Genomic DNA, 26,322 nt, shown 5'->3' on the forward strand with positions numbered 1-26,322 from the left:
CATTTTGTGGGTAGTTGCTGATAGGGGGCAGATATTTATGTCTGGTATGTCTTTGGTGCAAGCCCATGTAATTACAAAGAATGGTTCCCAGGACACAGCAGGAACAAACAATAGAAAGCCGTTTCCTTGCTCATAATTCCAAACCTGCCTTTTCAGCCAGCACTCTGCCCAAAGAAAAGGCTCCTCTCTTGCCTTCTTCTTAGAGACATGCTCCCAGAGCTTCTCTGGCTTTTCAGGTACTTTCTCTTGCCTGTCTGGTTCTGACACATATGGACACTTACAGCTGCAATCCAATCAATGCACTATCCCCTGCATTTGCAGTCACTTCTCAGGGAAATTCCTCTTATTCCTCCGCAATTAGTGCTTCCCCAGGCCTTCTATGTGGCCAGTGCTTTGGGCAGTGGTTTCTCTTTTTTCAGCTATCTTACTTTCTAAAGGAGCTTAATTGCGACTTCCATTTAGCCATTAGCCTCGAAGAGGTCTCTGACCTATGGGCAACCACAGACAGGCATGCTGGGAGCCACCAACATAACAACATTGAGCAACTACATCATTCAACATCCAATACATGCACAGAAATATGGACTCACATTGAGTAGTATATTACTTCACAAGTTACTTCAATGATTTCCATGAGGCTGTTTGCAGTGTGAGGCCTGGTCTGTGTTTACAAGTTTTCTGGCATAGTTCTGTTGGTTAGGGGGGGTGATTCCCGCCCCCCACCCCCAATCCTGACTGACATAGCTATGCTGGCAAAAGCCCTAGTGTAGATGCATTTATACCAGGAAAAAAGAAGTCCTTTTGCTGGTATAATTTATTTTGATCAGGGAAGTATTAGTATAAGTATTCTGGCAAAAACATTCCTTTGCCGGTATAAGCTGCAACTCCACTTTCTAGTGTGGACTAGACTGAAGATGGTGTAGATCAGACGTGGGCAAACTACAGCCCGTGGGACCATCTTGCCTGGCCCCAGAGCTCCCGGCCGGGGAGCCTAGTCCCTCTCCCACTGTCCCCCCTCCCCTGCTGTCCCCCCTCCCCCACAGCATGGGGAGCGCAGCTGGCTCTGGCCGGGTGGTGCGGCTGCGAGCTCCTGCTGCTGGTAAGGGGGCAGGGGGGGTTGGGTAAGGAAACAGGGGGTTCTGGGCAGCACTCAGGGAGCAGGGGGTGGGTGGATGGGGTGGAGGTTCTGGGGGGGCGGTCAGGGGATGGGGAACAGGGAGGGTTGGGAGTGGGAGTCCCAGGGGGCCTGTCAGGGGGTGGGGGTGTGGATAGGGGTCAGGAGGGCAGTCAGGGGACAGGGAGCGGGGGGGTTGGATAAGGGGGTGGGATCCCATGGGGCAGTTATGGGCGGGGGGTCCCAGGATGGGGCACTCAGGGGATGAGAAGTAGAGGACGGTTGGATAGGGGGTGGGAGTCCTGGGGGAGGCTGTCAGCAGGCAGGGGTGTGGATAGGGGTTGAGGCAGCCAGGGAGCAGGGAGGTTGGATGCGGGTGGGGGTCCCAGGAGGGGGTGGTCAGGGGACAAGGAGCAGGGCAAGGTTGGATGGGTTGCGGGTTCTGCGGGGGGCAGTCAGGGGGAAGGAAGTGAGAGGGGGCAGATAGGGGGTGGGGGCCAGGCTGTTTAGGGAGGCACAACCTTCCCTACCCGGCCCTCCATGCAGTTGTGCAACCCCGATGTGGCCCTCGGGCCAAAAAGTTTGCCCACCCCAGCTGTAGATCCAGAGTGAGAAATCTTGCCCTGAATTAGCTGGGGTCCTGCAGAAGAAATAGTAGGTGATCATGTAACCATAATGCCTACGCACAAGAGAACAGAGTGAAGGTTGTGCCAGCTCCCCTAACCTTGGCCTTTCTTGACTACCGAGTGCTTTGCAGACTTGAGTCTCAATCCTGCATAGCCTGATTGCAAAGTCGTGTGTAACATCACATCAGTTAATCCAACTCCTCCAGGTCACTTTCTTACACGACCCGAATTTCCTAGTGAAAACTAGCACACTGGCTTCAATGCTGCAGAAGGACGCACCGCTGGCCCTTTGATTAGAGCTGGCTGGAGCTCAGCAGTTCCATTTAGCAACAACTTCTGAGGTTTTGAAATTTGTTTTTGTTCTGTGTTGGAAGGAAACCAAAACCTTTTGAATATGTTCCCTAAATGGCTGTTTTCAGACTGAAAAGCTCAGGGTTTCAATTTGGGGCTCTCTCTCTCTCGCTCTCTCCGGCCAGAAGTGACCAGAGAGCTCTTGACCTCACAACCCTCCTCTGTAAAAACGTAATTGAAACCAGTACATCGCTGCCAGATGTCGTGGCTTTGATGAATCAGCTATTTCAATGAAATTTCATTTAATTGAAAATGTCCCACCCAGCTCCACTTCGCACATCTGCAAACACTGGGGTTCCATTTCATCAGACAGATCCTCTTGGCACCTTTCTTGGGGGGGGTGCACTACCTTGCAACGTACATAGTCCTCTATGTACTGGGCCCAGTCCTAGTCAATATACTCATAAATGATCTGGACAAAGGGGTTAAACAGTGAGGTGGCAAAATTTGCAGATGATACAAAATTGCTAGTGAAGTCCGAGGCCGACTGCGAAGAGCTAGAAAAGGGTCTCTCAAAACTGGGCAACTGGGCAACAAAATGGCAGATGAAATTCAATGTTGAAAAATGCAAAGTGATGCACATTGGAAAATGTAATCCCAACTATACATATAAAGTGATGGGGTTTAAATTAGCTGTTATCACTCAAGACAGAGATCTTGGAGGCACTGTGGATAGTTCTCTGAAAACATCCACTCAATGTGCAGCAACAGTCAAAAAAACAAACAGAATGTTGGGAATCATTAAGAAAGGGATAGAGAATGAGACAGAAAATATCATATTGCCTGTATATAAATCCATGGTATGTGTGCACCTTGAATACTGTGGTCGCCCCATCTCCAAAAAGATGTATTGGAATTGGAAAAAGTTCAGAAAAGGGAAACAAAAATTATTAGGGGTATGGAATGATTTCCATATGAGGAGAGATTAATAAGACTTGGACCTTTCCGCTTGGAAAAGAAATGACTAACGGGGTAAGTTGGAGATCTGTAAAATCATGACTGGTATGGAGAAAGTAAATAAGGAAGTGTTATTTATTCCTTCTCATAACACAAGAACTAGGGGTCATCAAATGAAATTAACAGGCAGCAGGTTTAAAACAAACAAAAGGAAGGAGAAGGGAGAAAACTTGTTCATCTTAGCCTCTAAGGATAGAACAAGAAGCAATGGGCTTAAACTGCAGTAAGGGAGGTTTAGGTTGGAAATTAGGAAAAAGTTCCTAACTGTCAGGGTGATTAAACACTGGAATAAACTGCCTAGGGAGGTTGCGGAATCTCCATCTCTGGAGATATTTAAGAGTAGGTTAGATAAACGTCTACCAGGGATGGTCTAGACAGTATCTGGTCCTGCCATGAGGGCAGGGGACTGGACTCAATGACCTCTCGAGGTCCCTTCCAGCCCTACAATCTATGAATCTAAGTATTTTTTTCACACAGTGCAGTCAACCTGTGGAACTCCTTGCCAGAGGATATTGTCAAGGCCACGTGTAGTGGGGTGGCTGCCCCACTCCTCAGGAACAGGGGTTAAAAGCAGCCCTGGGGAGGGCCGTGGCTGGGAGAAAGCAGCTACTAGGCTGATTAGGGAAGCAGCCGCAACTGGGCCATGCCCCAATCAGGCCAGTGCTGGCCCTATAAAAGGCCAGTGAGCCAGGAGCTGGCAGAGACTCTCTCTAGCTTTGAGAGGGAGGGACCTGGCTGCAGGGAGCTGAGAGAAGGTACCTGGAGTGGAGCAGGGCTGGGGGAAGGCCAAGGGAGCTGGGCAGCTCTGGCCTGGAAACCCCGCAGGCTGCGGCCTAGTGGAAGGCCAATTAGGTACTGGGGGCTGCAGGGAGAAGCCCATGGGTAGGCAGAGGCAGCAGGTCCAAACCCCCCTTGCCTATGATGAGTGGCTTTTATACTGCAGTCTGCCCCAGTGAGTGGGGGCTAGATGGTGACTGACAGTTGCCCACGACTGAGGCAAGGTGGGGCTAGAGGGTTGTGGGGGGAGACCCTGAGACTGTGGGGGTATTGCCAGGGGGCAGCATCCCAAAGACAAAGGGCACCGGGTCTTGGGAGGGACATGGGGGCCTGCAGAGGGCGCGCCGGAGGCTGGAAATGCTAATTCCCTGAGATGACCAGTAGGAGGCACTGCAGGGGTGAGTCCTGCACTGCTTACACAACGTCTATAACAGGGTTCAAAAAAGAACTAGATAGGTTCATGGAGGATAGGTCCATCAATGGCTATTAGCCAAGACGGGCAGGGATGGTGTCCCTAGCCTCTGTTTGCCAGAAGCTGGGAATGGGTAACGGGATGGATCACTTGATGATTCCCTGTTCTGTTCACTCCCTCTGGGGCACCTGGCACTGGCCACTGTCGGAAGACAGGATACTGGGCTAGATGGACCTTTGGTCTGACCCAGTATGGCCGTTCTTATGTACTTATAAAAATACAGGGCTGGAAGAAGCCTCTCAAGGCTCCTCCAACCTCTTCCCTGCCCCCCCTAATCTCCCCAAGCTCCTCAGCATTGAAGTAGGATTAAGTCACCAAGTGGGAGTAAAACACAACTATTCATTTGTTTATAGTATTTCACACCTACTTTACACAGGTGCAAGGCAGTGGAGCAACATGTCCTTTAAGAACACTGCATTTGTGTAACTGATTCTGACTTTTGTATGCAGCGGTGCTATAGCCATGTGGGCTCTAGGATATTAGAGAGACAAAATGGATGAGGTAACATCTTTTATTGGACCAACTTCTGTTGGTGAGAGAGACAAGCTTTCGAGCTACACAGAGATCTTCTTCAGGTCTGAGAAACTGATTCGACATGTTACTGCTAAACACAGGATTGTTTAACATAAGTAGTTAACCTAGGCCGTGTCTACACTACTAAATCGGCACTGCTGCGATCAATGCAGCAGTGTCCATTTAGCGGGTCTGGTGAAGGCATGCTAAGTCGATGGGAGAGCGTAAGTCACCGCTGCATGTCGACCTACGTTACATTGACTTCAGTATGTAATTTAGTGTAGAACAGGCCCTAGTATTTAGCAGTGACACTTGGGCCACGTCTGTACCTGCTGCACTGCAGCACAGGTGGTGAAGATGCATTATGCCGACAGAAAAGAGCGCTGCCATCGGCATAAAGAAACCCACCTCCACAAGCAGCATAAGCTATGTCGGCGGGAGAAGCTCTCCCTTAGATTGGCTGCGTCTTCATTAAGCGCTGTCATGGCGCTGTAAGTGTAGACAAGCCCTGAGTCCGTTTCTCAGACCTGAAGAAGAGCTCTGGGTAAGCGCTAAAGCTTGTCTCTCTCACCAGCAGATAAAAGATATTCCCTCCCCCACCTTGTGTCTCTGACTTTTGTAAACCTACTGTACAGACCTACGATATTTATGCAACGCTAGAAGTAATGTAGAGCCCCCTCCCAGTGACTGTCCAGAAGAGACTAATGCAGCCAGGTGAGGCCGTATGTGACAATGATCCAAAAAACCCCAAAGATTGAAGCACAAGGGCACAACCAAAAAAGATTCAAATGCCTCACTCTTAGCCAAAATAAAGTGAAATCAAATCATCATAATAAGTGTCCCGTAGTCCCTGCAAGGAAAGACCAAGGCTATTTTGATGACTCTAAAAAAAAGCCCAGTATCTGCAAGCATTTCAGCCAATGCGATCAAGTTTCAGAAATCTTATCTTCCTTATCTCCTCCACACATAACGCACCTTCCCAGCTTCAAAAAATGCAAAGCAGCCTAGACACGGTTTGATTCCAATAGCAGAAGCGGAGATTGTGACATTTCACAATCTGCCCTGGAGCTGGGTTGGCGCATGCACATTGCTGTGCTGCCTCCGCACAGATTAAGGAACTGATTGTGACTCTAAGTCACCGTTTGGTCTTTTTCCTCTCCTTGCTCCATGGGGGAAGTGACCTGCTGGTGGAATGTCTGTTTCCATGTTCTTCTTGCTTCCAAGCTACAACCTTGGAAAGGCATCCGTATTGCTTATTATTATTTATATTATCCTAGTGAGTTGCGATCATGACCCGGGACCCCATTGTGCTAGGTACTGTACAACCACAGAATACAGGACAAAAGACAGCGGATGATCCAGACAGACCAACGGGTGAGCGCAAGGAAACAGTGGGACAATACGGGTCAGTATGACAGGCTGTGGCCTCCGCCCACCAGCAGCCTAACTGATGCCTAGAAAAAACTTAACACAGTTTTGAGAAGGGATTTGAAGGAGGACAAGGAGGTCGCTTTATGGGGCGCTCCTTCCAAGCACGAGTAGCAGTGTGTGAGAAAACACACAGGTGCCAGGGCTCTAGGGAGCTGATTGACAGAAATGCTGAGCACCTACACAGCACCCACTGGCTTCAGCTGGAATTTGGAACTCTGAAAACCAGGCCTTCGGTTTCTCCTCAGGTTCTCCTCAGTTAGGTCACACTCCTCTGATCCTTTGGGTGGAAGGCAAGTCTTCCTGGTTGAGCTGAAGCCTCCATCATAGGCGAAGGGATGAGCATGCATTTTTTGCATTACGCCTTAAAATCATAATGTTCCTACTGCAATTAACACCCCTCACTGCTCCTCAAAGGAGGGGTAGGGCCCAGGCACGGGAGGAGGAGGAGAGCTGGTAGCTCCTTCAGGCGCTCCACACCTTGTGGGGACAGCAGAGCACAGCACAGAGGACACTGGCAGTTGCCGTGGGGATGAGGCCTGCCCTCTGCCCCCCATGCATGCTGGAGCTTTGTGGCATTTCCAGCTTCTGCCCCCTCCCACCATTTGGATTTGCTCCCCTTCTGTGGAGGAAATGATGCCCGGAAGGATTTTTTTTTAACCTGTTTAGGTGCTTCTACAGCTCCCATCACAACGCGCGTGTGTGTCCGTGCCCAGCCCCGTTTCACAGATGGGGAACGGAAGCACAGCGTGATGAAGCCAAGGTCACACAGGGAGTCTGTGGCAGACTTGGACACGGAACCCAGGTCACCCAAATCCTAGACTGATACAGTAACTAGGTGTCCTTACCTGCCTGGAATATTACCTGGTGGCAGTACACAGAGAGGGTGGGAGGGCACTGCGCGGTAGTCAGGCCAAGAGATGGCAACCGTGAAATGGTTTAGAGAATCACGTACACTCGGCGGCTGCAGCCTTGTCATGAAAACGAGGGCAGTGTGCAGTGACTGGAAAGGCCGTGTGGTGCTCGCTGAGCAGAAGTAATGTGCAGTGTGAGAATTACCGCAGGGACAATCCCTGACGTTGGCCACATGCTGTGCAACTCATTTGATGGAAGCAAAATGTGACAGTTGTTCATATCACTAGATCCTTGTGCACCACAAAAGATGTGTACTGTAGTATGCAGGGAGAGAGAACCACCGGGTGTAATTTAGAGCTGAATCCATGGAAATCAATGGGAGTCTTGCTCCATTTTCTTCAGTGGGCTTTGGATCGGGCCCTAACTGTTTTTAATCCTTGTAGCGGTAGAGTTAGGTGCTCCGTCTTGCATTGTCAATGCCTGATACTTGAAGAAACAAGCCTAATGTGTCGTGATCAGTCATAGGCCCTGCTTTCATGAGGTACAATCTCCCCTCAACCTCTGTTCTGGCCGCTGAATTCCAACACTGTTCCCAGGCTGCAGTACAAACCTGTGGGCTGTACAGTATTACCAGAGACATTAGAAGGTTTTAATGAAGAGGGGAGGATTAGAGAGTCCTGGGCACGTTTTCAAACAGGCACATAGGGTTTGAAAAGTGGTGGGCCAGCGTTCCCGTTGCCTGCAGCTTGTGTGGTCATGTATTCAATGCAAAGCTAGTGCAGTTGGTGTAAGATGCTGCCAGGTCAATATAGTAACGTTACAGTCACGTTGCTCTGGTGTAAAGGAGTAGGCCAGGGGCAGGGCAATAGAGAATCTGTCCCAGTGAATCCCATTTAAAAGCTAAAACCTTGCCCAACTTGAAATTATTATTGTGTATTTATTTGTGTTACTGTCAGGGCTGGCACAACCCATTAGGTGACCTAGGTGGTCACCTGGGGCACTAACATTTGCGGGGCGGTGACTGCGGCGGCCGGATCTTCAGCCACCCCGGTCGTCGGTGGTATTTCGGGGGTGGGACCTTCCGCAGCCTCTGTCGGGGCAGCATTTTGGGGGTGGGACCTTTCGCCACCTCGGGCGCCAAAAAGGCTGGCGGCGCTCCTGTTTACTGTAGCACCTAGGAGCCCTCATCACAGATCAGGACCCCACTGTGCAAGGTGCTTTATAAACACAGAACAAAAAGACAGTCCTTGCCCCAAAGATGTTACCTATTAAGGGAACTTCACAGTCGTCTCACTGAAGGTTTCAAAGTGATGCGTTGAGTTGTCTGCTGGTGTTACATGAAGTACACTCCTTCCCACTACAAGCAAATGTGGCCCCAAGGCTCCAATGAAGTTTATCCAAGTGAACTCACTCTCTCTCTTTGTACTGACGATTGGAAGGAGTCAGGAATTTCTCAGTGAGTCGGGAGTTTTAAGTCAGAAAATGCCAATTTGTCCAAACCAAAACTTTTCACGGTTTCGATGAAATGTTTGGGGAGAGAATTTCTCAGATCCAGTATGGAGTTTCTGGCGAGAGAGGTCCCTCCCCTCTCCCAGAACAGCCAATAGCATGGTGGTTCGGGCACTCACCGGGGATGTGGGAGACCATGTGAGGGCAATACGAGTCTCCCTGTTTGCTCTGTGTTTTCACAACAAAAGTTCAAACGGTCTCAGTTTTGTCCCGATACGGCCAAGAACGTTCTTTTGAAATCCTTCAAAATGTTCTCAGGACGGGAAACCATTTCCCACCCAGCTCTATTCATGACCCAGAAATGGAGGGAAGGAATTGACCAGGGTCAGTGCAAAAGACCGTTGCCCATAGGAGGAGACAGACAGATGGACACAGGAATACAATGAATCCCTCCTGGTTGGTTCTACACAACCAAATGCATTCACTAAGAGGAGCTGATTATATCGGTGAGGGGAGGGGGCCAAGGCGCGCTTCGTGTGTTTAAGTATGAGGCAACACTATGAAGTAAATGTTATAGATATGGGCTGGGATGTTCTGAGAACTTAAAGCAGCCGCGCTGAGATCCTCAAAGTATGTCGGCACCAAATTGCTGGTTCTGGGCCCAGTTCTCATTGGATTTCAGTCAGCTCTGAATGCTTCTCTCGCTTTGGCTCTAGTGAAATCTCAGGCTTATAACCTAAGCACTTGAACCAACTCTTTTGGATGCCACGGTGAATTTATGGCCCCTAAAATAACTCCAGAGGGCCTGGCCATGCCTTGGGGCAGTATGGAGCTGCACAGCCCTGGGGGAGCGTTGGAGACATTACGCTAACCCAGGACTTGTCTGCACTGGCATTTCACCAGTGCACACCCCAGTGCAGACATGGGTTATACCCGTGTAGCACCATTTGGGGTGAGTTACACGGGTGTGAATCGTGCTGCACCAGCAACAATTGTCAATATAAAGGTGACACCGATATAGCTACCCCAGGGGATAAACTCGCAGTGTAGGTGTGACAGACTGACAATATCCTGGACAAACCTTACGCAATTAAGACAAGCTGCACTGAATTAAGTTGGACCTTATTGAATTAGGTTCATATCTTTGGGGTCCAGGGTATTAAAAATGCAGGTGTTTCTGTTTCTAAGGCATGTCCAACTCCAACTATTGGCTGTATGCAAACAAAGCTTACCTATCTACCTACCCTACTGGCCCCCTCCGACTCCCGCCTGCTAACTTCATTCTGGCTAGCTCTTTTCAGACGCTTCATGAAAAAGCAGCACCATTGAAATAGACCTCTTTAAACAAGGCAGCTTGGCAGGCGTGTTCAGTCTCTTAATCCAAAGTAACTGTTTCTCCGCAAAGCTGACCCCTCCATGACCCTCACAGAAAGCAATTACTGCAGTAGATGGTGGTAGGTACAATAGAACAAGCACAACTGAAAAAATAAACAGCTGTTTTAAATTAATCTTAACCTCCAGAGCAGCAAAAATCTCCCAGAGGAGACAGTGCAAGCTGCTGTTTGACGCAGGGCCAGATCCTTAACAGTGGAGCGACGCAGAGTCACACCAGAAGTTAATGGGAACCAAGAGCCAGGCCTGCAGCTAGTGTAAGTCAATGCAGCACCATTGTGTCCAGTTCTGGCCTTTGGGGTTTTTTTCCTGCCCTGTAAATAAACAACGTGCTGCGTTTTGGAGAAGTACAGCTCCGAAAGGGCTGCAGTCCTGTGACCCAGATCCGAAATCAGTCAGCAGTTCATGAGGCAGCTGTTAGGAGTGATTTACATTTGAAGAGACAAATGGCCCCACTGGTTTCATCCCTGTGGTTAAGGCCCTACATTTTGGGGATTTACCAGTTTTCTCCAAAACATTCCTGGGTTTTGAAAAAGCCGGTTCGGGTTTGACCTATTTTTTTTTTAACCTGAATTTTGGCCTCCTGACGCTAGCCCTTCAGCATGGCTCTGTCCCCACTTCCCCTGCATGTGCTCTGTACATGCTTTGTGCCTCTGACTGTGACTCCAGGACTTGTCTACACTAGGACCCATAATTCACCAGCAGTTTCAGGTCCCCAACCTGGCAACCTTAAGGAGATGAAACTTGCCCCTTCTACCTACACCCACACTCCCTTTCTCTCTCTCTCCCCCTCACCTCCCCTCCTCACCTCCCCCCAGGGTGGCAAGCTCGGCACACACTGCACCTTTGACATTGACTTGCACCGTTAAGGTCCAGCCGTGCTCTCCTTGAGCCTCAGGACAGCCCTGTGAGATGCACCAAAACAAATCCATCACTTAGAATGGCTTTAAATGAGTCCTTGAGGACCAGCGCCTCAGAAGAGCTCAGCGCCCAGGGAGCTGGATTCTTTTGAAAATGTGGCCCTTATTTTCTGAGCAGTGACAAAAAAAAGTGACCGAGTAATTTATAATAAATTAAAGTCTAGCTCTTAGCTGGTGCTTTTCATTGGCAGATCTGAAAGCGCTTTACACAGCAGGTCAGCTGGGGAAACTGAAGCACAGGGAGGAGAAGTGACTTGCCCAAGGATATCCAGCAGCAGAGCTGGGACTTGACCCCCAGTCTCCTGAGTTCCAGTCTAGTGCTCTAGCCACAAGCCATGGCTAGTAATTAAGAACCAGGCAACAGACTTAGCCTTGTTTTAACTTAGTAATTAAATTACTTTAAGATTCCCCAGCCCTACATAGTTCCTGTCTATATTCCCCCCCGCCTCCAGCCCCTGATCCAAGGAAGTTCTGCCCAGTTTGAATCCCCTTCACTCATATAAATGATGGGAATACCCTGGGTGTGGCTAATGTATCGTTGTGTAAACATTTGTATTAATAATTCTTGATGTTAAGTCATTTCTGAATAAGCACAAGAGAACAAGTCATTCTTTCACTTCTTAATAAATAAAAGCTATTAAGTAACTTCCAGAGCTCTGTGTAAGCTCGAAAGCTTGTCTCTCTCACTAACAGAAGTTGGTCCAGTAAAAGAGATTCTCACCCACCTTGTCTCACTAATATCCTGGGACCAACACGGCTACAACAACACTGCATACAACAAAAATTGAGTCATTCTAAATAATCATCTAGGGCCATATTCAAATCTGGGGAGGCTTTAAGCAATGATTTCAGTGGGGAATTCTGCTTGAAAACTGATGGCATGTTATAGCTATTAGCAAATAAAAATGACGAGGTAATTTGTTTTTTTGAGTGAGGTGATTTCTATTATCAGAAATACTGGGAGAGGGACGACTGTGCACTCAGAAATGTTACTGTAGGTTGCATGCAATCTGGTTCTTAGATGATCCCGAACACTATATTGCCATGCGTTTAAAAATAGCAAAAAGTTGCTCCTGTTCTCTTTTCTCTCTCTCTCTCTCTGCCTGCAGAAGAAATCGCCTTGTTTTTAACTTTGTTGCTATCAGTTTGCTCTTGTCCCTGTATCTCCAAAGAAATGATTGAGACTAAGCTTAATCGAGGAAATGAGTTTTGCATTCAGTCCCTGATCCAGCAAATCGCTTAAGCACATGCTTAACTTTACCCCTAGGAGTAGTCCCTGTGACCTTAGTGGAACTCTTTATGTGCTTAAAATTAAGCACGTGCTTAAGTGCTTTGCTGGATCAGGGCCCTAGTGCTAGCAGTGGCTAGGTCCATGGTCCGTTCTTATCTCTTGCAGAAGCGGGTTCCAAAGTCTGATCCAAAGAGTCAGATGTTTCCATAGAAATTTGATTAAAAGGCAAACAAAAAAGAGGCAGCGTCTAAAGATAAGAGTGATTCTCTGAGCTGGTTTTGGGCCAGGCCTTCCTATCTGCTGCGCCCCATGGAGAGTAGCAAGCTCAATGGAGCAGAGGCCTCCAAACGAGAGGGAAGCAGGGCCGACGTTGCTTGCTGTCCCATGGGCCTGCAGAAAATTCTCCTTGAGAGACCTGTGCAGGGCAAGCTCTGCAGGTGTGGGGGGTGAAAGCTGGGGTGGAGCTGGCGAGCAGCCTCTGACTACAACACGCGCCGTTCCTTACCTTGTGGATTTCCGCTGCTCCCGATAGGGGGCTTCTGCACAGGGATGGGGGCTGCAGTCAACGGCTTCCAGTCCGGCCGCTCTGCTACTGGGCAGAAAGCTCCGCGACCCTCCCACAGAGGAAGGCCCTTCGGGTGGTAGATGGGTCTGTGTGGACTTCCCAGAAGCTGCTGGCTTACCAGCCAGGGCTCCTTTCCCCTTCACATGAGCCCAGACCGTTCCCATCCTCCCCCAATGCCTATAACTCTGCTTGTGCTCACTTGATGACCTTTGCGGGGGTGGGGAGTTACCCTAATCTGGGGTTCTCTGCCTTTGGGGGGCATGAAGCACATGATTCACTAAACACACAACACTGTCCATTCAAAAAAGAATTACCAATAATGTGTGTGTGGGGGGGTATCGATCAATCACTCATTTCCAGTCTGAGTCTATTGCTTTGAGATGCAGAGTCTTGTTGGCTTTGATGTGGTCTGCTGCACTAACATTTCTTTAAAGGGTTCAGAGTTGTCTCCCCACTGCCTAGTGGTAGCAGTTGTCAGGGCCGTGGACGGAAATCAGTCTGGGCCTAGTTTGAGTATAACTTGTTCTATTTACACCCTATCTGCCAGCCCCTGAGCCGCGGTGGTCACACATTCTGCTAGCTCAGCATTTCCATGCCACAGGCTGTGCTTGCCGCTTGGGAAGTGAAACCCTCTCCGTTTTGAAACATTCCAGAGCGGGGAACAACATGTTCTCATGGGACTGGCTTGGACGCCCAGCTGGTTCTCATTAGAAATGACTTAGGACCTTTTCCACACTGTGCACGCGGGGGGTGAGAACTTGACATGTTTTCAAGGTCTCAGTTGGCAAAGCACAAATTCTCAGGGAATCACAGTCCTTCGGCGACAGATCCAAATGGGCCGGATTCAAACTAGCGAGCAATAATGGAGGTGCACATACGCATGGGGGAAATTCATCTGATAGATTACACAGACACAGACACAGGTGATGGTTGGAGTTCTGAGCCTTAACTGGGCCCTCCTGAAGTGAACCAGGGAGGGGGAACACAGGTGCAGTTACCCCAGAAACTATGACAAACAGTATTGTTGGCTTCACACATTCAAAAATCAGGAGTCAGATCCCCAAAATCATGAGATTCCCTTAAATCATGAGACTTTTTTTTCCTATATTTTGGTTGCTTTTTATTTGCTTTCAGGATTTTGAACCTTAAGGATACACTTTGGTCACACTTTCAAGCTTTTCTCTGAAGTCATGAGGACGAGAAATGTTTTGTTTTGTTTTTTGTTTTCAAAGGAAAGCTGAGAGTCTCATATTCACATGACTCCAGGAGCTGGGACTTTAAGACATGCACCAAATATCGTGAGATTCCTCACAAAATCCTGAGAGTTGGGGCAGTTATCTGGCCTGTGTTATACAAGAGGTCAGACAAAATGATCACAATGATCCCTTCTGGCATTGGAATCTGTGAACACTGGGGGTACGTCTACACTACGGGACTATTCCGAATTTGCATAAACCGGTTTTGTAAAACAGATTTTATAAAATCGATTGCGCGCGGCCACACTAAACACATTAAATCGGTGGTGTGCGTCCATGGTCCGAGGCTAGCGTCGATTTCTGGAGCGTTGCACTGTGGGTAGCTATCCCGTAGCTATCCCATAGTTCCCGCAGCCTCCCCCGCCCCTTGGCATTTCCGGGTTGAGATCCCAGTGCCTGATGGGGCAAAAATCATTGTCGCGGGTGGTTCTGGGTACAGCCTCACCCCTCCCTCCCTGAGCAGCAGACAACCGTTTTGCGCCTTTTTTTGCTTGGTGAACTGTGCAGACGCCATAGCACAGCAAGCATGGACCCTGCTCAGCTCCATACCGCAATCGTGAATGTTTTAAACACCTCGCGCACTCTAGTGCAGTCTATGGTGAACCAGGACCTTCAATCCGAGGCGAGGAGGAGGCGGATACGGCAGCGCGGCGATGACAGTGATGAGGACGTAGACACAGAATTCTCTCAAACGGCGGGCCCCTGCGCTTTGGAGATCCTGATGGTAATGGGGCAGATTCTATCCATTGAACGCCGATTTTGGGCCCGGGAAACAAGCACTGACTGGTGGGACCGCATTGTGTTGCAGGTGTGGGACGATTCCCAGTGGCTGCGAAACTTTCGCATGCGTAAGGGCACTTTCATGGAACTTTGTGACTTGCTTGCCCCTGCCCTGAAACGCCGTAATACCAAGATGAGAGCAGCCCTCACAGTAGAGAAGCGAGTGGCGATAGCCCTGTGGAAGCTTGCAACGCCAGACAGCTACCGGTCAGTCGGGAATCAATTTGGAGTTGGAAAATCTACTGTGGGGGCTGCTGTGATGCAAGTAGCCAAAGCAATCACTAAGCTGCTGCTACGAAAGGTTGTGACTCTGGGAAACGTGCAGGCCACAGTGGATGGCTTTGCTGCAATGGGATTCCCTAACTGTGGGGGGGCGATAGATGGAACCCATATCCCTATCTTGGCACCGCAGCGCCAGGGCACCCAGTACGTAAACCGCAAGGGGTACTTTTCAATGGTGCTGCAAGCACTGGTAGATCACAAGGGACGTTTCACAAACATCCACGTGGGATGGCCAGGGAGGGTTCATGACGCTCGCGTCTTCAGAAGCACTACTCTGTTTAAACGGCTGCAGCAAGGGAATTACTTCCCAGACCAGAAAATAACAGTTGGGGATGTTGAAATGCCTGTCGTTATCCTGGGGGACCCAGCCTACCCCTTGATGCCATGGCTCATGAAGCCATACACAGGCAGCCTGGACAGTGGTCAGGATCTGTTCAATTACAGGCTGAGCAAGTGCAGAATGGTGGTGGAATGTGCATTTGGCCGTTTAAAGGCGCGCTGGCGGACATTACTCACTCGCTCAGACCTCAGCCAAACCAATGTCCCCTATGTTATTACTGCTTGCTGTATTCTCCACAATCTCTGTGAGAGTAAGGGGGAGACCTTTATGGCGGGGTGGGAGGCTGAGGCAAATCACCTGGCCGCTGATTACGCGCAGCCAGACACCAGGGAGATTAGAAGAGCACACCAGGAAGCGGTGTGCATCAGAGAAGCTTTGAAAACGAGCTTCATCAATGGCCAGGGTACAGTGTGACTGCTGTGTTTGTTGATGAACACCCAACCCCCTTGATTGACTCAGTCCCTGTAAGCAACTCCCCCACCCCCTTCGAGTACAGCTTACTTATGCAAATAAAGTCACTCTCATTTAAAAAGCATGAATTCTTTATTGATTCCTTATAAAAAGAGGGAGAGAAGTAAGGGTGTGGTTTGGGAGGAGGATAGGAGGGATGGAGAAGGCCATTAAAAAAAAATTCACAGTAACGACAGCCTTCTGGTTGGGCTGTCCACGGGGGTGGAGTGGGCGGGTGCACGGAGCCTCCCCCCACGCGTTCTTACACGTCTGGGTGAGGAGGATGTGGAACAAGGTGAGGGTTGAGGGTGGTTATACAGGGGCTGCAGCGGCACTCTGTGATCATGCTGCCTTTCCTGAAGCTCCACAAGACGCCGGAGCATGTCAGTTTGATCACGCAGCAGCCCCAGAGTTGCATCCCGCCACCGCTGATCTTCCTGCCGCCACCGCTGATTTTCCTGCCGGTCTTCCTGCCGCCACCTCTCATCTCGGTTGTCCCTCCTGTCCTCACGTTCATCCCTCCTGTCCTCACGTTCACTGGCCTCTTTCCTGTAATTTGAAACCACGTCCTTCCACTCATTCAGATGAGCTCTTTCATTGCGTGTAACTTCCATAATATCCGAGAACATCTCATCTCGCGTCTTCTTTTTCCTCCGCCTTATCTGTGCTAGCCTTTGGGATGGAGGAGGGATGGTTGAAAAATTTGCAGCTGCATGAGGGAGATAAATATTTAGAAAGATACATTTTACAGAACAATGATTATACTCTTTCACAGTGAAAAGAAGTATTCACCTAGCACATGTGATTTCCCTACAAGGTCGCATTTTTAATCTTAATAGTGAGTGCCTGCAGCTCTGGAGTTACAGATCTCACAGACACAGGTCCAGGCATCAGAATTCAGCTTGCATGCGGCCATGGTAAGCCACTGTCTTTCTGCTTCTGTAGTGATGTACCCCTCCCCCCCAACGCATGGCTAATACCATGCTAGCTCCCTGCTAATCAACAACCTTCCCACCCCCCCACCCACTGCGTGGCTGGTAGCTTGGGGAAGATCGCCGGTGACCAAACACAGAAAAGATCATCGGCATTTCACTCCTCCCCTCCCCCCGCTTCGCTACGTGCAGGAAAGTTTTTTTTTTAAGCTGATGCAGTCCACGAACCCAGTAGAAAAATGGCCACCCCCCTTACTTAAATTCCTGATTTTTAACCAGGTTATCCTGAACGATATCACTTTGCTGAGGATAACAGAACAAGATAAAGAACGGATGCTTCTTGAATGCCAGCAATCACCGGGACCATACGCTGCTATGCTTCTGGAGTACCTACAGGAGCGCTTCATCGAGATGTCCCTGGAGGATTTCCTCTCAATCCCCGGACATGTTAACAAACTTTTCTAAGTAACTATACTGTCTGCGAATGCATCCCAAGTCCTCAGGGCAAATCAATCATTAAAAAAGGCTTGCTTAAAAAACAATGTTTGCTATTTGCAAAGGTACACTCACCAGAGCTCCCTTCCATGGCGTCATTGTCTGGGATAGTGGCTTGTGAGGGCTGGGAGGACGGTAATTCCGTCAGGGTGATAAAAAGCTCCTGGCTGCTGGGGCTCACGGAGTGCTGTGTGCTCTCTGCTATGTCTTCCTCCTCTTCTTCATCTTCTTCATCTTCATCTTCCCCGTCTGCATAATCCTCAGCCATGGCAGAGATTACAACCCCCACCTTGGAATCCACCATCAGGGGTGGGGTACTTGTGGCGCAGCCCCCTAAAATTGCATGCAGCTCAGCATAGAAGCGGCATGTTTTTCGACCTGCCCCGGACCTTCCGTTTGCTTCTTTGGTTTTCTGGTAGCCTTGTCTGAGCTCCTTAACTTTCACTCTGCACTGCACTGAGTCCCGGCTGTGGCCTTTATCCGTCATAGCCTTAGAAATTCTTTCAAATACTTTTTCATTTCGTCTTTTGGAACGCAGTTCTGTTAGCACTGAATCCTCTCCCCAGATAGCGATCAGATCCAGTACCTCCCGTGCAGTCCATGCTGGGGCTCTTTTACGATTCTCAGGAGACTGCATTGTTACCTGTGCTGATGAGCTGTGCGTGGTCACCTGTGCTGATGAGATGAGATCTCCACGCTGGGGAAGCAGGAAATGAATTTCAAAAGTTCGCGGGGCTTTTCCTGTCTACCTGGCCAGTGCATCCGAGTTCAGAATGCTGTCCAGAGCGGTCACTGGTGCACTGTGGGATAGCTCCCGGAGGCCAATGCCGTCGATCAGCGTCCACACTAACCCTAATCCGATATTTTAATACCGATACTAGCGTTACTCCTCTCGTTAGGGAGGAGTACAGAAACCGGTTTAAAGAGCCATTAAAATCGATATATGGTGCCTCCTAGTGTGGACGGTTGTGGCGTTAAATCGGTTTTACGCTCCTAAAACCGGTTTAAACGCGTAGTGTAGACCAGGCTTGGGACAATGATGAGTAATTCTGACAGTACTCCAGCACAACACTAATTCAAAACCCTGATGGACATTTATTAATGCTAGATATTGTTCATTCTTTCCCTTATAAATAGAACATACACCAAAAAAAACCCCTCAAACAAACAAGGAGGCCCCACTGGAGGCAATGAGGCCACTTACATGGATAAAGTTATTCACAGACCTCTTTACTTGTAGGATCAAAGCTCTTAACACAAAGCCGTGTTTCTTTTTACATAAGTCTCAAGTCTCATTTTGATGATACACAGACATTATGATTTCCGCCCTTCCTCTTTTCTAAAATAGGTTGTTTATAGAAGAAATAAAGAGAAGTTTCACAGCTGGATGCGGAAGTAAATCAGCCACCTTAACTCTTAATATTTTCTTTCCACTTCTTTTCGGTCTTCTTGAGCCATCCTAAAGGAAAAATAGAAAGCAGAAATTCCACCCACACGTGCTGTTTTGTGTTAATATTCCATCAGAGATGCAGCTGTTCCCTGCTAGAAAATTGGTCTATAACCATAAGACCATATTCAGCAAAGTTGTACTTATCCAGCTGCAAAGAAGAGAAAATCATTTATTATTATAGCACTTAATAATACCCAGCGTCTTTCATCAGTAGTTCCCTAAGCACTTTACAAAGGAGATCTCTACATTTCATCAAAAAAATGGCCAACCATCTCTATCCAAAATCACTGATCACTTTTGAAAATTCAGGTCACAATTTGATACAGCATCTGCTGTTACCAACTTCAAAGGATGTTGAACTAAGACATTCAGAGGAGAGCACATCTCTTTGGTTTTACCTGCTATACCAGGGAAAAATTTAGGCAGCCAATTACTAAATTGGAGATGTGGATCTCATGTGCTTGACATAATTTGAAATCGTTCCGGATTGGTCCCCGCACCCTAAAACATTTCTGCCAGAATCCATTTGTCTCAAGTGGTTTTTGAAGTCACTTTTGGGAAGAAAAGATGAACATTACGACAGGAAGCCATTGGTAAAGGCTGTTCCTTCATAGGTACATTTTTTAAAGGTTTTGAACCAATAAACTATCAGTTGATCACCCCAAAAGAGGCACAACTGAGGTTGGCTGTCAGCCAAAGGAGGGTGCAAGTGGGTAGATTATCTTCACTGGGCTTTGAATCAGGACCTCAGAAAATCCAGAATCAGAGGTTGAGATTCTGAACGTGGTTTATGCCCTTTCAGTTCATTCTGTTATTCTTTCTTTCTCAGCCTAGCATATTTCCCTTCATTTATAGGTGAAAAAATCCTTCCAGTGGGTCATTGTTAACAAAGACAAAGGAAAATTCAGAGCTCTTTCTGACTGATTAGCATTAATGGCCCGTTCCATAATCCCTTTCACCTGAGCTAATACCATTCACTAATCCCGCATTACACGTAATTAACAATGTCCATTTTAATGCTGTCAGGAATGCGGCAAGAACCTTTGCTTTTTTTTTTAAGGCTTTCACTTAGACAAGAGTAAAGCATTTCACCACTCCTACTGGGCTTAGCCTTATGAGCAGCTCCCATGTCAGGTTATCCAAAGGTGTGTGAGCTGTTCTAGCCTGATACCTGAACTGAAAAGGAGATGTCCCTTCACCAAGGCCGGATTAAGGCATCAGCACTATAGGCCCGGGCTTAGGGCCCAGCTTCTGGAGTCACGTGATGAAGTCAGGGGAATCTCACCTTTCCCGTGATGGGCCTGATTATGTGTCTCCAGAGCAAAGAAGAGGCAGACCAGAGAAGATGGGGCAAAAGAGGTGTTAAGACAACTTTGTGCCCGCTGAATCCAGGGCTTTACAGGGACCATTTGGGACCACTGTGTAAGTCACAACAGCCTCCCCACTGCTGCCCATGCCATGCAGCGCCACCCAGAGTGGATACAGAAGTGGTATGAAACCATGTGAACTGTGGCCCCACTTCTCTGGCTTCACCCCCAGCACCTCCCACATGCAGCTGCTTCTGGAGGTTACCTATAGTGGGCCAGGGCAGTGCCTGAGTTGGGGGAAATACCTGTTCACAGCCCCTGTTGGCCATTGGAGCAGGGGTTGCAATCCCTTCCTATGTTTCTAGTGCTGGTCTATATTAGAAAGCTTGCCCCAGCATAATTACTTCGCTTTGTAGTTATTCAGCTTGGTTTACTGTTTTATCTACTCCAGGGTGTTTAAATTGAAGTAGCTGAATAACTATTTGAAATCATAAAATGGCGTATTTTTCTTTTCAAGAAATAATGGACTTAATAAAACTTGTACTGTCGAGGAGAGGGCTGGGTCGTACAGGGCACACATTTCTGGGGGGAAATCTAAGACTGGGGATGTGTTGGGATCACCCTGCAGAATAACCCAGGCTGGTGAGAGCCAGAGCGTAAGCCGCGTTCAGCTGGCAGGCTGCAGTTATGCACAGACACTCAGGGTGCGGCTTGCATGCTGGAAGGGTGTTTGTGAGCAGCGTAGGTGGGAGCTACGTCAGCAAGGCATTGTAAGGCCCCCAAGGTTGCAGGGCAGGGGTGACACAGCCCCCCACTGGTCTGGATTGTAGCCTGGGTCTGATTTCTTTGAAATTGTAAAATTCCTAGATTTGGAGAGGACAAACAATATGGTGACCCCAACGTTGCGACCCAGCGTACACAGCATGTCGTAACGCATTCAGCAAAACATAGTTCTCAACGCAGGGAAGTACCCAGACTAAAGGGAATATACTGGGGTGTAAATTATCAGAGTTCCATTGACTGCAATGGAGCTGTGGCACTTAACACAACTGAGGGTCTTCCCCAGTATGGGGGTGGGCCGTTAATGACTGTTTGAAGCCGTGATACTCAGACCTCAGGGGTTCAAGAGCCAAGTTAGCGATCAACGGGACCCAAAGGAGCCAGTCGTGTGAATTCACTGTTTCGTTTTAAAAATACTCACAGCAAAATGACTGACCAAGTGTTATTATTTGATTGACTACAGGTGGTTAATAATGTGGGAAAAGCATCCTGATTGGTTAATAACTGAGACTGGTGAATCATTAAATCACACGGCGTTTTAATATCGCGTGCTGCAGAGCCGCAGGAGGCCCATTGAAGAACCACTTGCGGCTCGCGAGCCTCCGGCGGAGTATCACTGGTTTAAAGGCGAGGAGGACGCCATGTACCCAGGGGCAATGGGGTGGGTTTCTCAGCTTCCTGCTTTGCCAGTACTGGGCTGCTTCCAGGTTGGCGGGAGGTAAATTCCTAGGGCAATTCCTGCTCCTCAGGCAGTACGCGCCCCATCCCTGCGTCCACGCTGCGTGTCTGTTATACCCCTTGGCATGTCTAGCTATACTGTAAGCCGGGGTGGCCAGCCTGAGCCTGAGCAGGAGCCAGAATTTACCAAGGTACATTGCCAAAGAGCCACAGTAATACATCATCCGCCCCCCTCCGTCAGCTCTCCCCCCGCCCCCGGTGTCTCCCACCCACCGGCAGCCCCGCCAATCAGCGCCTCCCTCTCCCTCACCTCCCAGTCAGCTGTTTCGTGGGGTGCAGGAGGCTCTGGGGGGGAGAGGGAGGAGCGAGGACACGGCAGGCTCAGGGAAGGGGGCAGGAAGGGGTGGAGGGGGGCAGGGCCTGGGGCAGAGCCAGGGGTTGAGCAGTGAGCACCCCCGGCCCATTGGAAAGTTGGCACCTGTAGCTCCAGCCCCAGAGTCAGCGCCTGTACAAGGAGCCGCATGTTAACCTCTGACGAGCCACATGTGGCTCCGGAGCCACAGGTTGGCCACCCCTGCTGTGAGCTCTTCGGGGCTGGGACTGTCCTTTATGCTGTACAGAGCCTAGCGCAATGTGGGCCCTGATCCCAGTCGGCGTCCCTCCCTGAGCAATTATATAATTATCAATAATGAATCCTGGGAATAAAGGGCCTGATTCTCATTTACACACAGGGCCCTGTACATCACTCTAGCAGTGCCACGGGGCCTGACTTACCGGGGCTCCCACTCTGGGCACGTCTACACTGCAGGCAGGAGGGGTGACTGCACCACGTCTTGGCATCCCCGAGCTGGCTTTGATCAAGCTGGAAACAGCAGGGTGGCTGCGGGGGCGTGGGTGGTGGCGTGGGCTAACCCGCCTGAGCGGGCACGTTGCCTGGGACCCCGGGCACATACTCGGGAGACTAGCCCATGCCACCACCCACGCTGCTGCTGCGGCCGCCCTGCTGCTGTTTTAGTGAGGTAGCCGGATTGCTGTGTAGGCATATCCTATATGGCTCTGTAACACTGCCACTGGGCTCATGGATTTCTGTCCCCATGGCGGGATGGGTAACATTTTCTAAAGCATGGGAGCATATAGGAGCCAACCAGTGCTTACGTTGTACTGAAAGAGGTGCTGGGGCTCAAGCAATTTTTCTACCTTCAGAGCGATCCCAGAGGTGTCAGCAGGGCTCAGCCCTGCCCTGAATGAAGCCCTGGAGCCGCTATCTCACCGAAAGCCACTTTTGAGAACGGGACGTCAGCTCCGGACTCACTTGGGAGCATTTGAAAACTTTCCCCCTGACTCAGGTACTTTCTCCCCCCGCAAGTCACACTTTAAAAAGCCGTCTCTGTCCTTCTTGCCCCTCGTGCTGGTTTCGTCCTGACGCACAGGCCAGCCGCTGCACTGCAGCCCTTAGTCCATTCCAGTGGATTAGCAAAGGCACCGGAAAGTTCCTTTGCCCCGCTCGCTTCCTTGGGAACTGATTCAAAGCTCTCCCACTGCCTGGGTCAGTGGCTCCACCACAGGACGAAATGGTTCTGACACAGTCAGTGACTCAGTGACCAGCGGCGCCAGACTCAGACCTGAGGTGAGTGTGTGCAAATCCACTGAAGACAAAGTAAGTTCACCCCCCTCTGCCCTCCCCCCCCGCCCCCACTCTGGGTCAGCGTTTGACCCCATCACCAACCATCACATTTCTTACTCAAACCATCTCCCCAAGTCTCTAGGGGGGGAAATTCCATCCCTGCACCCCGCAATCATGCTGTGGTCTGTGTCTAGATTTCTCCTTTTGGAGCCACAGTGTTAATAAGTGGAGGGGCAGGAATGTTCAGACCATTATGGAGTCATTCAATAGCTAACTAGCCAATGGTCCATTCTGGACTCTGTTAAAAAAAAAAAGAATAGCCAGGGGGAAAAAATATCTGTGCATAATAGACAACACAACTGACACCCTACATGTCTCTCTAATTCTCTGCAGCTTTGGCCCTGGGTACCATACTTCTGTGAAATTAGAGGTCTTATTCGCTGGGAATCTTTTCACTGACTTCCATGGGCCTTGGATCAGGGCCACGGGAGTCTGTTTTGCCAACTCCCGAAACAGTGGTGTTCAGATAATGCCACCGTTTGAGTAGTAATGTGCAACTTAAATCTGAACCCTGCATGTCAGCTTTTCTGCGCATAGCCAGCCAGGGTTTCAACTCTACCTCAATGAAATGTCCAACTACAACAGAACCTGTCATGTCATTGCTTCACAGCATGGGCCAGTACCCTCTGCGTGAGCCCACTCCAGATGCCCTATTTTCTTCCTGACGCAGAGGGATTCCATACTGTTAATCTAGGCACCCAACTCCCAGGAATTTCAGTATCCATTCAACTTCTTTAAAAACCCCAGTCTTGAAATGTGTCAAGTCTGTGTTCTCTTGCCTAGAAACTGAAAACTGAAATCAACCAAATCTTCTGCTGAACCAGCAGACTCCAAACAGCTTGCTCAGCCTAGACTGTGTGTGCGAATAACATTTGGAACGGATGGTGAAATCCCCCAAATGCTCATCTGCTATAGGCCAAATGCCTGTGAAATTAATGCTCTTGTAAAGCTAAAAGGTTGTAAAGCTGTCTGAGGTGACTCTAAAACCAAAGGGACTCAGAGACTGCAGTGATCAGTACAATATAAAAACAGATAACCAGATGCCTGATAACACCACTAAAAATAACCTAAAATAATGCCTAGCTCCCATATAGTGCTGTTCATTAGTAGATCCCAAAGCACTTTATAAAGGTCAGTATCATTATTCCCATTTTACCGATGGAGAAACTGAGGCACAGAGAAGTGCAGTGACTTGTCCCATGTCAGAGGCAGAGCTGGGAACAGAAGAGAAAGTTTCTAGCCCTCACGACTGCAAAGAAAACCTTCCCAATGTGAACCGATTGTCACCAACTCACTGCTGTCTTCCTGAGTCTGCAGACAACCTGAAACAAAGACTATGTGAGCTGTGAACTCCCTTACCTCTTCTCATCTCACTGGGGTGTTAACTATGAAACCTGATGATGGCACTTTGAAATGTCAGCATTCATTATTTTAATGGATGGGATGGAACGGCAGGACGGGAGTGAAGCCCTTTGGTAGGTGAGGATTGAGGAAATGCAGAGGCAAGAGCAGAGGAGACAAACACAGATGGGGGAGAGGGAGAGAAACAGAGAGGGGAGGATGGGAAAGGAAGAGACACTAAAGGCAGGATGATGCCAAATGGGACAGTGATAGTCCTGACCGTATATTGATCATAGATAAACATTTAGGCTGGGATTCAAAGGGACCTAGGCATTTAGGGGCCAGCAGTCAGTTAGTGAGAGCTCAGCATCTAACTCCCTTTGGGTGCATGAAAAATCCCAGCCTTTGCTATTCCAGAAAAGCTGAATTCCCCCTCTGGTACCTGTGCAGTCTCATGGGAATTCCACTGAGGACTGAGCAGGGGATCCTAAACTACACCTCGGTCCATGGAGCCTCACTGAAAATGGAATTCAGCCTTCTCCGCAGAATGGCTGGACACTGCTGACATGAACAGGCAGGAAGGGCGGGCTAGTGCCTGTGGTGTGTTGAGAGTTGTGTTAAAATTGTACGCTGTCACTTTAAATGTCCAGGGTTTTCCTGGTCCTGCTTGCAGGCTAGGGGGCTCTGTAGGGAAGCATGAGATCTGGGCATAGCAGCAGTCAGTCTCCAGACAGCAAGCTAGGGTAAGGTGGGTTGATCTGTGCCTCTCTGGTTTTAGGGAGCAGCCTGCTTTGTCTCTCTGCTTTGGGGGTCCTGAGTATTATCGTTCTGGATTCTAAGAAATAAAGTCGTGTTACACTGTAGCCTTCCAGCAAGAATATTTATGGGCCTTCTCTGTGCGCATGCTGTGAAACATACCAGGGCCACGCTGCACCACGACAGCAGCTGCTCTCCCTTCTCAGAGACATACGCTGGTATCGGGGTTTAGTGGACACTGAGCCCCTTGCTGGGTTGGGGAGTCCCATGAGAGCGATCACATGGCCCCAGGGGGCTGGGAACGGGATAGTTTAGGACTCAGGAGTGGGGTTAGCACCGACTGCCTGTGCAGGTAATCGTGTGACACTGGTTCCTAATGAGCCAAGCACACTAGCTAACGCGCGCAGTTACCTTAACAGCGCCCGCAAGAGAAGGGGCCAGCCCCTGCTCTCGGGGAGAGAGTCGCAGAGACGTCACGGCCGACTCGGTAGGAAATAAGAGGCGCTGCTGTTGTGGCTCGTTGTAGCCTCTCCCTGTACAGCAGCCTTATCGGTGTTGTTTTTAGTGACAGCTTTATCCCTACCTTGACTCTACAGCCTGTGCTGCGGGGTCCCCCCCACAAGCCCTGAGCGGGTTAATGTGGACCAGGAGGGGAGCCATTCAGATAAAATGCTGCTCTTGGGGGGGAACCAGGGCTTGATACAGCCCAATGGCAGCTGAAGCCCAGCTGGGGGCAGGGGGACTGGCATAGGACTATAAACCAGGAAGTGAGGGCAGGGAAGGGGTCTGCTGTCGCTCTTTAGAGGGAAAGGGAGTTGGGTGGGCACACGGAGGCAGCCCAGGGGGAGAGTAAGCCCAGGGATCCTGTCCTCGCCTAGGGAGCCCAGCAAGAAGCCAAGAAAGGTGAAGTAGCCACAGGGACCAGAGGACACTCCGAGGGGAAACCCAAGGCTAGGCAGAGGCAGAGAGGCAGTGTAGGCAGGAGCCTAGGGAAATGGCACCAGGGTCTGAAACTGAGCAGAGCTGGGTTGCTAGCCATAGGGGTCCCAGGCGGGACCCTGGTATTGCAGGTGGGCCCGGGTTCCCCTACCAGCCCCCGGGAAAGTGGCCCAGGACCTGGAGACTTGGACAACTGAGACAG

At 49.5% G+C, this 26,322-nt stretch overlaps 1 long non-coding RNA gene across 1 annotated transcript in view; it reads left to right on the forward strand.

Moving 5' to 3' along the window:
• LOC123366034 overlaps positions 1-26,322 on the forward strand; it is a 55,977-nt gene that overhangs the window by 15,152 nt on the left and 14,503 nt on the right. The gene's annotated exons all lie outside the window — the stretch shown is intronic.

This window comes from Mauremys mutica, chromosome 3 (genome assembly GCF_020497125.1).
Source record: "Mauremys mutica isolate MM-2020 ecotype Southern chromosome 3, ASM2049712v1, whole genome shotgun sequence".
NCBI classification, from domain to species: domain Eukaryota; kingdom Metazoa; phylum Chordata; order Testudines; family Geoemydidae; genus Mauremys; species Mauremys mutica.